Below are 14,444 nucleotides of genomic sequence, written 5' to 3'. Positions count from 1 at the left end.
TACTGGCTTCAAACGTAGCCTTATAACAGGCTTGGTTCAAAGAAAAGGCTCTCTACATGCATCACAATTTCTTCCTTGCTGAGGCTGTCTCGTATACACTTAGGTGGTACATCCATCCTCATTAGGAATCACTCTTCCTTATGGACAGACTATTCTCAACAATCAGCGAAGCCAGTTCTTCTCTTGGATTTAAAATATCCTTGCAACATTCATTCTCACTGTTTTTCTTTTCTGTGGTCCCCAATTAACACCATCTTTTTTTTAAAGCATAATATCACCTACATTTATTTATGTCAGTATAATCTAACAGACTTTATGGGTAGGAGGAAGCAGGCATTACAAAAGGCAACATTAAAGGAGGGCATTGCCAAGTACTGGATTTAAAAATAAGTAGAATTTCAAAAGAGCAGCTCTTAAAAAAGTATGTTTAATCATTGTTAGCAGCTTAGAGCAAAATTATTTTATACTCCTAGTCACCTACCATTTAATATTTATAAAGCACATTTCTACTTTTCATGAAGCTTAAATATTCTATGATTATTATTTCTATAATTTCCAAAAGCCCCCTCAGAGAAAGTATACTACAAGTTAGAAAATTACCTGATATGGGAAAGGGAACAGTGACACATATATCTGAGAGATTGTGTGATACAGCGGAGTAAAAGTAATTAACTAGGAGATAGGCAATATGGGTTGCACTTTGGTGTCTGTGACTTGCTACATTTGTGACTGAGCAAATTCTATGGTTCTCATGTTCTTTAGTTTTCATACCCAGCAATGAAAGAAATAGCTGTCTTGTTCCACCTTTTATGTTATTTGAGAGTTTATTGATAATGTGTGTGAAAGTGCTTTCAAAAGTTGAAATATTTTAAAGTATTATCTTCAAACATCCTTTAAAACTTTGAATTCCTATCTATATACCACTAAAGAATCAGCTTTCTCTTCCCCTCCACCAAAAAAAACAAAAAAATTGCTCCCACTTTGGAAAGAATATAAACAGTTGAAAACTCCTCCTCATGGCCCCCCACAATTCCAGGCTCTCTCTACTTTTATCTATTGATTTTTTGGGGTCAGATTTTGTACCAAATGTCTCATGCCACTTTAAAAACTCTTAAATGATAGTGTCACCAATAAACAATAATAACAAAACTACACAGGCTTGACTGTTGATCTCAAGATACTCATACCCAATTCCACTGTATCTTAACCCAGATATATCTCAAAATAGCCCTTTTTAAAGCTTGTGATCCATTAGGCTCAAGCCCAATCCTCATTCCCTATGCAAAAATATCCTTTTTTTTAAGCTCCTTTAATTTTTCACTCAAACCATCCATTAGATAGGCCCATTTCTTCCTTGTAATAGCTCCTGTTTTCATGATCACAAACTTTATATAACATCACATTTTGTTTACTGGACTACAACAACTACTACTACTACTACTACTGCTACTATTACTACTTTTTTACTACTCAGTGCCTTGTTTTCTCCTTTATAAAAAAGGGATGGTAGGGCTTCCCTGGTGGCGCAGTGGTTGAGAATCTGCCTGCCAATGCAGGGGACACGGGTTCGAGCCCTGGTCTGGGAAGATCCCACATGCCGCGGAGCAGCTGGGCCCGTGAGCCACAATTGCTGAGCCTGCGCGTCTGGAGCCTGCGCGTCTGGAGCCTGTGCTCCACAAAGAGAGGCCACGATAGTGAGAGGCCCGCGCATCGCGATGAAGAGTGGCCCCCACTTGCCGCAACTGGAGAGAGCCCTCGCGCAGAGACGAGGACCCAACACAGCCATAAATAAATAAATAAATAAAATAAAATTACAAAAAAACCCCCAAAAAAACAAGGTGCTATAGAAGCACTTTAAAAAAAAGGGATGGTAAAACCAGTACCTAGAATTTTTATTTGGGTTAAGTTAGCAAATAAAAAATAATATACACATAAATTCTTTGAAGAAAGGAGCATATGGTATTTCAGGTATACTTCTATATTCCCTGCAATATTTAACACTAAAGTAATTTTCTACCCATGTACGTAGTATTTATCCTTTGAATACACTGAATACCAGATAGCTAAAATATTTGTCTGTGCTCATAAATATTATATACACCTGTATATATGTATATGTGTGTATTTCCATATGTTTGTGTATATATATAGTATTAATGCATATTTTGTTCAATTTCTTACTTTCCAGTAAGTAGTACTAAGTACTAATTACTATTCAAAAGAACTCTGAGAGGTAGATGTTACAATCCTCATTTCACAGAGGAGAAAACAGTGGCTTCAAGATGTTATAACTTTCTTGAAATTACTCAGCTTAATAGTGCAGAACAAGATTCCAAACACAGGTTCTTCTCTTATAAGTAAATGCTGCTTACACCACTTCATCTAATTGTCAGACCCTGTTTTAGCCAAAGATGATAGAATTGTAATTTAGAATAGCCTCCTGCATTCTAGTCTCCTTTCCCATGCCCAGGCCTGAGAGGAGTTCCCTTATCAACTATTTGGGTTGGATGAGACATCATTTCCCCACTTTGGAAACTTGAGCAGAGTATGGCCAATTCCATTCTCCACTCTAAAAACATACGTGACTTCTCCTACCTTAAGTCTAGTGATCAAACGTCTTTGAAACACCCTTCACCCGAACCAAGCATTATTAGCTTTCAGTAAGTTTATTCCTTTGTGATTTGAGTCAAGAAGATACTTCTTGAGAATGCAAGAATCCCTTCGTATCAGTTTAAAAATGTTTTAACAAAATTGGTGAAATTCTGTTATCTTTTTGTATTACAACATAAAATTGGCACCAGTAGTGCCAAATGACCACAAATGACCACAAATTAATTAGGAAAGTTGATGAGCCAATTCGTTCCTCTGGCTCATGATACTCTCAGTATTTTAGAAGTGTGTTTTTCTCAATCATCCATGAATTATTACATCATTGTACTAAATAGAGTCACATTTTCTTAGATATTTCAGAAATACGCCTTATAATGTATTTTAGGTAGAAGGTTCTTGCATTCATGGCTGCCTGTTTCCTGAATTTAATAGTTATTCACCTTAATCGTGTAAATTCAATGTTCTGTAAAGTAAATTTACTTCAAATGAAGAACACTTTTCTGTAAACATCCATGTGTATCACTTTCATTCTCTGCTGAGGCTGGCTTTATTGCTCTAAGCAAATATTCCCTGATTTTATTTGTAAAATATTTCTGAAGAACCAAAGGTGGTTTTGAACTTATTTTCATTTTTTTCCCCTTTTACTGAGATTATGACGACTTTGAACAGTTCTCAGATGAATTTCACCTTTCCTTTTTGTCTATTTCAAAGAAAGGGAGCCTTTGAAGAACACTTTTTTCTTTTTTAATATATCTAAAGCTTCTGTTACATAAAAATGAAATTTCCATTTAATACTTTGGGCTTTCACTGAATAGACTATGCTCACTGGAGACAGAGGAAAACAAACTTACTTTTAACTATTCCTATTGTCCATGGGGACCCATGTCCTGTCACTTGTCACTCCTCTGCTCTGCTCACAATAGGGACACAGTAGGACCTCAATTCAAGCACAGTTTGTCATGGGCATGAGGACTCTGAATGTGCACAAAGTTGATGCCATTTGCCCTTCAATTTCATAAGTCACAGTTTCCTGGAGGAAGTACTATGGGAAAAGAATATGGGGTCATGAGAAGCTGAATTCTACTTCACCTCTTCTCTACCCTTCCAAACATACCTGACCAGTGTTACAGAGAGAATGCTTTCAATCTTTTGCTGTGGTGGTTATCAAAAGTTTGAGCCTACTTCTTCACTCTTCAGAAAAGAAACTGAAAATGTAAGAACTATTTTTATGGGATGCAGTAGTCATGCTATAGCTACCATACAGTTTCTGGGAATAGCTTCCTGTTTTTCCTCTTTGATTAAACAAATGTATCAATATATATCAGGTTATGTCTAAGAGTGAGAATTTTTGTTCAGTGGCAGTTCTACCTTATATGCCAGCAGAATATATACAACATGGTTTGATTTTAGAAATTAAAATATGATGGACTATTTTTAAATTTTTCTTGGAGTACAGTTGATTTACAATGTTGTGTTAGTTTCAGGTGTACAGCAAAGTGAATCAGTTATTCATATACGTATATCCACTCTATTTTAGATTCTTTTCCCATATAGGCCATTAAAGAGTATTGAGTGGAGTTCCCTGTGCTATACAGTAGGTCCTTATTAATTTTCTGTTTTATATACAGTAGTGTGTACGTGTCAATCCCAATATCCAATTTATCCGTCCCCACCCCTTACACCCTGGTAACCATAAGTTTGTTTTCTGCATCTGTAACTCTCTTTCTGTTTTGTAGATAAGTTCATTTGTACCATTTTTTTTAAGATTCCATATATAAGCGATATCATATGATATTTGTCTTTCTCTGTCTGACTCACTTCACTCAGTATGACAATTTCTAAGTCCATCCATGTTGCTGTAAATGGCATTTCATTTTTTTTATGGCTGAGTAATATTCCATTGTATATATGTACCACATCTTCTTTATCCATCCCTCTGTTGATGGACATTTAGGTTGCTTCGATTTTATCTTGAAAAGAAAAGACATTACAACTTGCATGGGAGAGTAGACCTTGTAAGTAGGACACTTGGTGCTAAGTTTCAGGAGACCTACTAATTAATTTTAAAATTCTGCTGAATAATGACAGTACTTCACACAAATACATAGCAATGTAAAAATAAGAACTTTTAATTGGCTAAAACAATCTTGAGAAAAAAGAACATAGCCTGAGATATCATGCTCCTTGATTTAAGACTATACTACAAAATTACAGTAATCAAAACCGTACAGTACTGGCACAGGAACAGACATATAGGTTAGTGGGACAGAATAGAAAGCCCAGAAATAAACCTACATACTTATGGTCAATTAATCTACAGCAAAGGAGGCAAGAATATACCATCGAGAAAGGACAGTCTCTTCAATAAGTGGTGCTGGGAAAACTGGACAGCTACATGTAAAAGAAAGAAATTAGAACATTTTCTCACAACATATAAAAAATAAACACAAAATGGTTTAAAGATCTAAAACTAAGACTGGAAACCATAAATCTCCTAGAAGAGAACATAGACCTAATACTCTTTGGCATAAATCATCACAATATTTGTTTGGATCCCTTTCCTAAGGCAAAGGAAAACAAAACAAAAATAAACAAATGGGACCTAATTACAAGGTTTTGCACAGCAAAGGAAATCATCAACAAAATGAAAAGACAGCCTACCAAAAGGAAGAAAATATTTGCAAAATGATATGACCAAGAAGGGGTTAGTATGCAAAATATATAAGCAGCTCATGTAACTCAAAATCACAACACAAAGAACCTGATTAAAAAATGAGCAGAAGAGCAGAATAGACATTTTTTCCAAAGAATACATACAGATAGGCACATGAAAAATGCTCAACATCATTAATCATCATAGAAATGCATTTATTAAATTCCATTTAGAAGTTTAACCTTTTCAAAAAACACCTAGATTAATTTTACTGGGTTTCCCCTCTTCATTCTTAGTCGCATCTCCACTCACACTTCACACAACCTTTAACTATTTTGAATATGGAATAACTTTTTGTTTTATGATGCTACATATCATGAGACTCTGTTGTACATAAAATATGCTGAAAAAGAACTCTGTAGTTCATTATGTTAGTACAGAAATAGCAAAGTATTTTTTAGAGTATTCCTACGATAAACCAAACCTAAGCATTAGAGAGTACCCTTGAGTGGTTCCTCTCCAGTTCTATAGAGCCAATGAGTCCCAACAGCTAAGCAGAAACCTGAGGAAGAGAAAGTGTATGTGTGTGTGTGTGTGTGTGTGTGTGTGTGTGTGTGTGTGTATTGCCCATATTCATGTGAGGAAGGAGGTGTTTTGAGGTAGTGGTGGAGGGTGCTTTTTGGTCCATGGAAAGGCAGTACTGCAGGTGGCTATAAGACCTTTGAGTTTGAACTCAGGTTGACTGGATTTTTAATCTCAGATCCACCACTCACATAGAGACCTTGGCCAAATAACTCTGAAACCATTTCTTATGTAAAATGGAGGTAACTGGAGTACATATTACATGGATTGGTTGTTGGAAAATCTTGTTAAAATGATTAACAGAGTGTCTGGTAAGCACAGAGTAAAAACTTAATACATTTTAGCCCTTATTATTATCATCTTTGTTAGCACAGTAGTTCTAGTAATAGCCTTGAAAACAATGATCGGTTTATATTTGAGCAGCATAGAACAAAATCCACTCTCTATCTGCCTTCCTCATCCTCCCCACACCAAAAGAGGAAACCTTTTAGTAATTGGACTCACCAACCAATACTAAGGGGAGAACCTTCTTTGAGGTGGGTAGGAGAAGGTGGGGTAAGTTATCGAGACCTGAGTAGTGTGCAGAAACCTCTTAGGATTTCTGATAGTCATTCATTGCTCTGTGAAACTATAAGCACAATATTGTTGGAGGAGGTTGTTGAGATGGCATGACTGCCAGCTGACCTGCAAGCTGAACCCAGGGAATTGGGGGCTTCTCTCTCCTAGCCCTGTCCTTGGAATGTACATTCCATCCACCATCCCCATTTTAAGGACACAGCCTTGACAGAGCAAGGCATTGTTGAGACCGTCCTAACTGAATATGTGATTGGCCCCAATTAAGGCCTCTATATAAACTTTGAAGATACTGGTAAGTGGATATGGAAATCTACTCATGGTGCAGCTGCCCAAGACAAGCCTCATATGTAAGTTCCCTTGCTTGTTAAAACTGCCACCTACCAATCTAGAGTGGTCTGCCATTTTCTTCAGTCTCTCCTTGCCCTCCATGTACAGGGGCCAGTTTGTGAACCAACAAATACAAAATGAGGACTTAGGGACAGTAAAAATAATCTCGGGACTAAACTCAAGGCCAAGTTTTAAAAAAGATTTTGAATATCCTTTAAAAACTTTTCAGACATTTTTCAATTCTGGTATCTCCCTGTTGCTGTTTTATATTCTTATTGAATATGCAAAAGAGAAACATTCTAATGCCTATTGACTGAACACAGTCGTATATTCAATATCCATTTCCAGAAACAATTCCACAAGCCTTATAATTGCAGAATCATATGTAGATTGCCTGTTAAGAGACCTGCAGAGCCTATGTTGAGAGGCCTTACTTGGGACCAGAAACCCTCTTCAAAACCAGGTCTTGTCTTTTACTGAACTGGGTCCTTGAACAAGTTACTTAATCTCTCTGTGCCTCAGTTTACTCACTGTAAAACAAAGATAAGAATAATTCATTGTTACCTTCTAGAATTTTATAAAGATTAAATGAGATAAAAGATACAGTGAGCTTAGAATAGTGGAATGGTTTCAGGCTCATAATAACTTCAGAAATGTAAGTTGTTATTATTGTTATTATGTTGCCCTGTGGTAGGGTATACTCAAGCACTATATTAACAAACAGTTAATTGAATAAAGGCAGTATAATACGTTTAAGAATGATCCTCAACTTCCTTATATCAGGTATGCTTAAGGATAGAGGGGAAACCATCCCTCCCTCCCTCCCCTCCCTCCTCCCTTCCCTCCCCTCTCCTCCCCTCCCCTCCCCTTCGCTCCCTCTCTCCCTCCCTTCGTTTCTCCATTCTTTTCTTCCTTCCTTCTCCCTTTTTTCCATCTTTCCTTTTTTACTCCTTTACAAAATATGGATTAAACCTGACCATATGCTGTGCACTGTGCAAGATGCTGGTGTGGAGTCATGAAATGCAGACATGATCCCTCGCTCTTTGGAGAAAACAGTCTAGTGTCAGAGTCATAAACAAGTAAGCAAGGAAACAAATCTGTAAACCTAATGACTGCAGATTTTGACACTATAGAGAAGCAGATGAGGCAGTGTGATTAAAAGAAAATGAGTTGGGAGTGGGGGCTGCTTTAGGCAGAATGGTCCAGATATACTTCTCTGAGGAAGTGGCAAATCAGAGAGCTGAAGGAAGAGGAGAGTTTGTCAAGTGAGGGGCCTAAGTGAAGTATACAGGTGTTTTACAGAGAGACAGGCATAAGTTGTTTTAGCCCCTGAGGTCTTTCAGGTTGAAGTACCTGAATTGAATCTGGATTACAAACTCTTCAGGTAGCTGAGAGATTTTCAGGGTTGTGCTCATCAGTCTTATTCTGAATGTCTGCTAGTACTTTATTACATGATTCTAGAAGGCTAGCACAGAGTTTCTATTCTGGAGGCATCATCAACTATGACAAGTGGGGCCTACCATGTATTAATTCAGCCCATTCCCAAATGTGTCTTAAAAGGCCCTTTCTTGTAACTGCTATATTCAAGGAGCATTTTAAATTTTTCTTAATATTTGTTACAAGGAGATTTTTTTTTATTTTGTTTTTTGCTGCTTTGATCTCTAGAGCTCTTTGTTGAACCACCGATGAGATTCTAATTCAGCATTGTCTACACTAAAATCTGGAATTTTCATTCTGGTCTGGTATAGGAGATATACATCTTTTGAAAAATAACACTGATTTAGACAGTAGTAAAAAGAAATCTTATCCCCCAAAGGATGTAGTGTAAATAGAGCAGCGCATGGCCAGCTGTCAAAGGAAATCTCTTTGGCTTTATTCTCCCCCCAAGAGTGCAGTGAGCTGGTCCTTTTAGTATGTATCTACCAGGATACTAATAAGATGCTAAATGAAAACATCTTTAAAATATCTGTATCTGTCAAATACTCAGGCTTATAAATCCAGTGGATATGACGTGCTGTTATTACGTGACTTACACTATTTATTTTGCATTGCCTAAGGCAAGCTCCTTAGCATCAGGTACAGAATGCTGGAAGATGCTAATATATTACATTTAAGGTTTCCTGCAGCATCTTTGGCATTTCCCATGAGACATCATCATGTATGTAGCTTTGAATGCAGAGTGATGTAATAAAGCAGGATAAAATATGGCTGCAGAATACAGTGATGGCACTACGGCAGGCCTCTTTAGTTTTTTTCATATTCAGCAGGACTATTAAAGTGTAATAGCACAGAACATCTTGTTAAAAAAAAAGCCACAACCCTGTATGATATTCTTGTTTATGGATGATATTTATTGCTTTTGTATTCTTATTCTGTGCTTTCAAAGTCAATTGAAATGCAAGGGCTAATGAAACATCCACCGTAACACACTTATTCTTCCCTACCCAAAATGAGTCTACAAGATGTAAATGACTTAACATAGATCAACAGCTCAGGTTTTATTGTTTTGGGTTAATTTATTCACTGTAATATTCTTAATGAAAGTAATGACTCTTACACTAGTTTGTATATTCACAGACTACAGTTTTATTAAATCATGCTGGGAAAGTTCACAATGAAGGCCCTAAAACAAGTTCCATGTTTAGTCAAATATATAAATATAATCCACTTACCTAAGTTCCATGTTTAGTCAAAAATATAAATATAATCCACTTACTGAAGATGAACACTATATGTTTTTCTCTCATTGTCCTTAATTTTAGTTCATCAAAATTTTAGGCTTAGGGAAGTCCAGGATCTAACATATTAGCCATATATTCTTATTACATAATTTTTAAAAATGCATGCCTGAATTATTAGCTTTTCTTTTACACCCGAAGTTCATTGCACATTTTATTGATTATGAAGACCTAAAGCAATCACTTCAAACTTTTGTCCTAAATGTTTACACTTCTGTGACCATTTGAACTTGAGGCAAAAGCAAATATTTTTATAGAATTATTGAAATTCTAGACTGGGTGAAAACAGAAGCTTTCAATGTCTAATTAATTAAACTATATGCTAGAATAATTATGACAGTCAATAAACGGGATTATTGTGTGATATAGATTGATAAAGTAACCTAAAATACTTTTGTTTATGTCCATTCCTTTTCATATACCTAATGCCTGGTACTGGTATGATACATAGGAATCTCTCCCAGAATTTTGCTGAATGGGTGAACAACCTACTAATTCATAACCTCTTGTTGCCATCAATCTCAATCTGTCAAAAACTGGGCCTGTTATTCCTACTTTCTTCCCTAATTATTTATCAGAAATTACTTCTCTTGCAGGAAACTAGCCTTAACATTTTGGAATCATCTTCAAATCAATCTCCCTATGGAACCAAGATATGTCAATTATACCCTCAAAAGGCATTTCAAAATATGTCCCCTCCTCTCCATCCCCACTGCATGCTTTATTCCTATCTTTTTACATTCCCTACTGCAAATAATCTTCAAATTGGCCTTGCCAGTATCTTCTACCTCCAGTCATTCCTTATATGACAGTCTGTTTATCTTCATAAGCTGTAAATCTGATCATGTAAATTCACTGCTCCAAAATTGTAAAGGCTTCTTATAATCCAAATTTTCTAGCTTAGCATGTAAATCTAGGATTTAATGCCAAACTTCCCTTTTTAGATCTTTCCCATAACTTCTCATTTATCTTATATTACAACTCATCTTGAAGTTTCAGTAGCCTCAGAATCCATCACCTGTGATTGTTCTCTCAACTTAGAATGTCTTTTTTGCCACTTGAGGTCCACTACTATAGTGGTTTTATCAGAGAAAGCTCCATTCAGCTTTCTCTGAAAACTATTGAAGTTATTTGTCCATTTTTTACAACACCCACTCCTCCCCCTGACAGTGATCTGTCTGAATTGTTTTTAGATCTATTGAGGCCTTAACAACCAACTGCAAATCATTTTTGCACTTTAAAATATGTGCCTTCTACATTAAAGCCCCATGAAGGTCAATTTCTTGTCTGTTCCTTCTTCATATTCTTTATGATCCTTAGCACAAAGCCATGCATATGTTTGATGTTCAACAAACATTTGTTGAATTAAATGGAATCAACCATAAAATGCTTTATACTTTTAAAAACGTTATTTATCTAGTGCCTGCCAAATAACCCCTAGCTCCTTTTAAATCTCTATTCAAAGCCTTATTTTCTAACTTACACGTTACTTTAATTGCTCTTTCTTGAAGCAGAAAAATAAAGGAAGTGGAGAGATGAAGGAGAGAAATGCAAGATGTAGATGCTACGAAGGCATCCAGTAAAGTTAAATGTTGCATGTGATCTGAAGAAAAATATCTGAGAGCTGCAGGTCTCAGAGGGCTCGTGCATGCTTCTTCAAGTAGAGAGTGGTTTTATCCATTATACGAAAAGCATTTATCGTATGGTCAGCCTTTCCATTTTAAAGAAAATATGTTTTCTGAGTTTACAAAAGGCACTTTCTTCCTGGTACTGATTTTCCATCCATGTGGCAGCAATTTTAAGTTCATCTCTGAGTGACAGCTGATGTTGCGTCAGTGTGAACTAGTGAATGATAGCTTCCAAAGAAACAGCCAAGAAACCCTTCAAGGTATCAAAAAGCCTTTGGTGAATAATCTGTTTTTGATTTAGAACACTGTAAGAAAAGGGCTTTTGAAAGATGTCATGGGTTTCACTGTCCTTTTCTTCTCTATCCCGCATTCAGCCTGGGGTATTTATAGCTCAGTAATGGTTACATTCTTTTGCACTCAGGGCAGAAGATTTTCTTTTTTTTATAAAATTAATCATTCATATGGTAGAAAGCGTTTTTAAAGTCAGCCTTAGCATTTTGATCTTCAACTTAGTTTGACGCTGACACTTTGTTTTTGTTTTTATTTTCTAGTTGACAGCACTAAAAATTGATGGAAACTTTTTTTTTTTTGCAAACTCAGTGCACCCAAGAGAATCTGGGATGACTGCCAGTTACAGAAATGGAGGTGTGGGAGGTGATCTTTAAGTATGAAGTTATACCTCTCATTTTAGTGTCCTGAAGTGTTTCATTAACCACATGATCAGAAAATGCTTCCTTATATGCAGTGGGATCTTCTTTGGCATAATAGCATGAGCCTATTTTTATTTGCTACTTTGTGAAGTATCAAAGTCATGTTTCTACTAATAATAGTGACCGTTTATTTAATGATTGTCTATGTAGCCCCTGTGGTAAGCATACATACTCTCCTGATAAAAATGTATCAGTATTTTGATTTTAAAGATAAAAACATTTAGGTTAAGTAGGTTGTCCAAAGTTACATAGGTAGAACCGGGATTTGTTATCAAGGCCTATTTGACTTCAAAACCCATGCTTTTTAGCACTCCATTCTGCTGACCCCCAACAGTAAATTTTCAATTATGTAAACCATGATGATATAAACAACTTTCTCTTCTCATTCTTTTAATTCTGCCCATGGAGACATTGGCTGTTATTTGTTTATGGTGTATGGCAGTACTCTTCTCCAAGTAGTAATACCAAATGCTAACTATCTTTTGGGTTCTTACTTGATGATGCTGACAGTTAATTGGACCTACAACATACACTACAACCATACAGGTTTTACCACCATCAGGCGTTAGTCTGTTTTTTTTTTCCCCAAGACTCCTTTCCAATTTTAAATGCAAGCTTCTAGTATTGGTTTTTATTTTCAAGTCTTTATTTTTACTTAGATTTCCATTTGGGGAGCAGACTAAGGTTGTTCATTTTTAATGAAGTGCTCTGTGTTGTGAAAACTGAAAGCTAGTTGGAGATTTTACATGTTGGCAAGTCTCTTGTTTCAAAATGCTTGAATTTGGCATTATCACATTTTTCTTTCCTTGGTTAATTTAGCCTTATTTTCTTGTTCGTACTACTATCTAGTTATTTGGAGGAGGGTTTTTCTTTTTCAGCTTCCGCCTCTATGATTTTTAGGGGAATCTTTCTGTAACTTTGGAGACATGATTGTAAATCATATTTAGGAATATATAAAGCCACTGCATTCTTTTTAAAATCAGAATTTATATGTTCAGTACTGTGGACCATCAGTGGCTACTAAGACATGGCCTTAGCCTGTATTCTAGAATAGTAGATAGAAATTTATGTGATTATTATGTGAGTTGAATGTAAAGAGGGTCATAAAAGAGTTCCAAGAATGGGTTTTGGAATTTCAGAGGAAAAAGAAATTTGTTCTGCCCAAGAAATTGCTGGAAAATTCCTTGGAATAGGTAGCATGCTGTTTGTTTTCTGTTCTAATTTTCTTATGAAAATATGTTAATTTTATAGTTAACCTAAATTCTATTTTTTCAAATAGACCAGGTAGGATTTTGACAAGTGGATGGAAAGCATCAAGGTGAAATGAACATATTCTATACATTTAAAATACAAAACAAATTTTACCTTGAAAAATAAAGCACCTGAGTTTTGCTACTGACTTTTCTAATATGGTAATCAAAGAAGGAAGAGAGTAGGGAAGGTAAGCAGAGAGGGAGGAAAGAATGAAAAAAGAGTGGCAGGGAGGAAGGAAACAAAGGCAAATATTTTGGCTAACTTTTTGAAACCCAACTAAAAGCTTTATTGGGTAACTGAAATATAGAAATAACTAAATTTTCACACAACTTCAGTGTTTCCTCCTGTACTTTTAGTTGGTGTCTACATATAAAATTTGAATTTATATTGCAGGCTTTTCTTAGCTGATCATTCTTTCAGGCATGTGCCCCTGATCCTCCCCTTCAATAAGGCAGAGTCAGGGAATTCTCTTTCCAAGTAGTTCTTGGTCATTTAACTCTTAATGTACTCCATTCCAGAGAACAATCCAATCCCTATTCCAGACAATATTAGCTTGCTCTCAGGTGTCTATAACAATTTTCTAAAAACCAATTTTATCATGTCATAGTACTGTTGTGCAAATGATAGTTAGCTTATAAATGGCAAATAGTAACATTATAGTGTTTTCAATGCTATTCAGATTGTGAACAGCCAGAAACATCATAGAGCTAGTCTGCTGTTGAGATAGTAAAATAAATATTATTGATATGCCTTAAGTGGCTGGGGAGTCATACATTGAAATAAAATAGAATAGGATCACTTACTCAGAGATAAATTTGACAGGGGAATCTCAGAGCTACTTCCTACATAATCATAGTACAAGCAATGAGAGATCCTGTGATGAAATTTATAGCTGTGGTTTAACATTGAATGACTAAAATAAAGTATGGCGTTGGAATGTTTTATCAATTATTGAGAGGTGCTTCATGCTGCTTGGCTGTCTGGATACAATTCAGCCTCTTCAATTACAAATGTGACTCAACCAAATCCCAGAGACCTGAAACAGTGAGGAGAAGTTTTTTGTTTTGTTTTGTTTTTTCATATGCTGAACCAGCACACATTTAGTTCATCATGTTTGAGGGTATGGGGGGCATGGTTGTAGCTGCTGTCACTATTTTTAATTGTAGCTGCAATGAGGAAACAGGAAATGCAGAGGAAAGGGTCAAAGTATAAAATGAATTCTAGACATACTTGTGGATTTCCTTTTAATGGAGTATGGCGAAACAAAATGCTGGAGTCAAATCTGTAGCAGACCTTTTGAAAAGGAAACAATGAATGATATGTGTTTATCATTCAAACAATGCATAGTTATTAATAATATTATGAT

The sequence above is a fragment of the Eubalaena glacialis genome, chromosome 8 (genome assembly GCF_028564815.1).
Source record: "Eubalaena glacialis isolate mEubGla1 chromosome 8, mEubGla1.1.hap2.+ XY, whole genome shotgun sequence".
Lineage (NCBI taxonomy): Eukaryota > Metazoa > Chordata > Mammalia > Artiodactyla > Balaenidae > Eubalaena > Eubalaena glacialis.
Note: the sequence above shows the minus strand (reverse complement) of the source record.